We start from the raw sequence: 3,067 nt of genomic DNA, 5'->3' as shown, positions 1-3,067 counted from the left end.
ACATAGTTTAAAAAAAACACCATTAATATTTGAAAGTAAAATTTATACATATTTTACATAATCAATATTTATTTCTATAAAAATACATTAACTCTAATCCAATTCAATCTATAATATATTATCATATCCAATCACATTTAAAATATATTATCATAAGATAATATATTAAAAGTTAAATATTATTTAAATCCTTAAAAAAAAATTATATTATAACTGAAAAGTTAGATTTACGAAAGTATGCTTTAATAAATCATCACGAAGATTGAAAAAGATGTACCATAAGAATAGGAGAGTGTATTGCTTTATTTTCCTTTGCACATTTAAATAAAAATATATTTTAGTTGTTTTAATATGTATTAAAAACTAAATGTTATTTTAATCCCCATTTTATGCAGAGAAAAAAATAAGACCCAAACAAACTTTAGGGCTTACACTATGAACCCAAAAAAAACCAAACCCATTCCCCCCCAAAAAAAAATAGAGTTGTTGGGATAAAAAGTTAATGATCTTTAGGCGGGAATTTAACATATATTTAAGCCTACAATAGGGTTTATAAAAACCCCTTCTATGATATTGATCCCTAGTAATGTACCTCATAAGTATCGATAATGAACAAAGAGGCTAGAAAGAGGCATTGTTAAACATTTGCAAGGAGAAGCACCTGGATGCTCTGGACCTGAAGCTCGTTCATGTCCAACAGTCATGCATTTAGGTGGAAAGATGAGAAATGGTTGTGTTTCTCAGGATGGAGATCACACGGGAACAAATATAATCAAACTTGAGATTTGAGGTCTCAAGGTGCATTGGGTCCATTTGTAGTGGAATCAATAAATAATTTTGATGTGTATCATTTTTCTAGAGTCACGATGATGCCTGTCACCAGTAGGAAGATGGTATTGGATCACATGTTTTGAGCAACATCAGGGGGGGAGGAAGGGAGGAATTGGGTGGGATACAGATAAGGATGTCATCCATAAGAGAAGGGCATAGTTACTAGTGTCATTAGTTCCATAGGAGTATCAGAATTGATGCACAGGATGAGGGCCTCATTTTCCCCCATTGCAATGGAGGCTTTGTCAAGGAAATGGAGAGACTAACACCAAATGTTGGGTACCACCCATATACACCCGGGGGAGGGTAGGGGCAAGAGCAAGGAGGGTTGTGATTCCAGCCATGGCAAGATGGAACAAGTCCCTCCAGGGGTCACTCTATAACTCTTACATCTATTCATGGCATAACCTAAATGATGAAATCCGTTGCTACTTTCTTCCAACATGGGAACAATGATGACAACAACAACAATAGTAATACCAATGATGAGGAGTGCAGAGGGAGAGGAGGAAGGGTATGAATTTGGATGGATCTTGATGGGTTAAATCCTATGATGTTTACTCATGATCAAATGATGCATAATTTGATGGGTTTGTGTGGGGGGAATGTGGAATTCTTTGTTGATGACATCACATGGGCGTGACCAACCAGATTACCTAGTAACTTTGGGGATTATTTCCTTGGGCCTAGTTTAGATCAGCTTATTCAACAACTGGTAGAAAATGTTCCCAACAAGTATGGTACACCTCCCACGTCCAAAGCTTCCATAGGAACAATTCCCACCATTAAAATTACCCAAGACTTTCTTGTTACTGATTCTACACTGTGTGCAATATGCAAGGATGAATTTGAAGTGGGCACCAAAGTAAGACAAATGCCTTGTAAACACATGTACCATTCTATTTTCATTCTTCCATGGCTTGAACATCTTAATTCTTTTCCATTTTGTTGATATTATACTCCCACATATGCAATGGAGTATGAGAAGGCTCGCTCTCATGGGAAAGTCTCTCCCTGGGTTCGAAATTCTAGTGGCACATCAGATGGGAAAGGTGGAAATCTTGATGGGTTTTCTTCATGGGGTATTTTGGGAACATCAAATAACAGTAATAATGAAATGGGCTCTAGAAATACCATGGTTGGTATTAGTAGTATTTGAAATACCACAGTCGGTACTAGTAGTATTGTCCCAAATCAACAAGAAGCTTCTGGTGGTGGTGATGCTACTATATATCCTTCCCACGAAGAAGCTAATGTTAATGATAGTGGTAGAGGGACAAGCAGGAACTTCAAGGTATCTGTTGCGGGGCCATTTAGAGCTTCCTTTTTAACAACTCATCAAGCTCAAGCTGAAACAAGTTCTGGTAATGAAAACAGTGGAGAGATTGTTTCTAGTAGACCAAATGAGGGAAATGATGTTCAGGGGAACAACTTAGCTACTACGAGGGTAGATGATGCTTGTGATAATCCTATGTATGAAGCAAGAGAGGGAGACTTAGACTGATGGTTTGTAACATATATCAGCAACTATGGCTAGCTAGAATTCAATCTTTTTAAAGGTATGATTTTCAAGCCATTCAACAATTCCATGTAAAGCATGAAATAAGGACTAGTTCAGATATTTTCCTATTTCCACACTGAAAATTTATTTACATCTTCAGTTTTTTTATTCGTCACCTTAGTTTTCATTATTGTGGAATACTAAGTCTACTACAACAAATAGGTTGTAATGATGATCAATGGATCAAGTTATTTTTCGATGAATGATGTTAATTCTCTACTATTAAGGGATTTTAAGGTATTTTTAAGGAAAATGTTACATGTCATTAGATCAATGCATATTTCTTTGCAAAAATTTTGAAGCATAAAGAATTAAAATGAAAAAAAACATATTGTTATGAATGTGACAATATAATTTAGTCATGAGAAATAACAATAGAAAATGATAGCAACAGAATGGTGATAATTCTTTGATTTCAGTTCAGAATCTAGGTTGGTTAAACTTTCCAATATTAGAAATTGAATGTAAGCACCTCTGTTACTTAGATGATCCCACGCACCAATTCTAAGCATGAAAGTTGTCCATGCCTCCTTAAGAAGTTGTTCTTTTGATCAATGGAATGAACTATGACTTCTTGCAACCTGGTTCAATAATCCCTATAATTCTTGTATGGAATATGCATTACTTTCTTAAGATTGTTTGTCAATATCAATTAGAAAAAACAAAAATAAATAT

The 3,067-nt window shown here is 35.0% G+C and overlaps 1 pseudogene; it reads left to right on the top strand.

The window, feature by feature from the left end:
• The first annotated feature begins 964 nt into the window (after nt 1-964).
• Nucleotides 965-2,335, top strand: LOC149235960 (E3 ubiquitin-protein ligase RING1-like; annotated as a pseudogene).
• The last annotated feature ends 732 nt before the right edge of the window (nt 2,336-3,067 follow it).

Source organism: Pinus tabuliformis, chromosome 8, assembly GCF_031772625.1.
Source record: "Pinus tabuliformis cultivar Carrire ecotype Pingquan chromosome 8, CPIR1, whole genome shotgun sequence".
Classification (NCBI taxonomy): Eukaryota; Viridiplantae; Streptophyta; class Pinopsida; order Pinales; family Pinaceae; genus Pinus; species Pinus tabuliformis.
The sequence above is the reverse complement of the archived record's forward strand: the minus strand, read 5'-3'. Positions and strand labels throughout refer to the sequence as shown.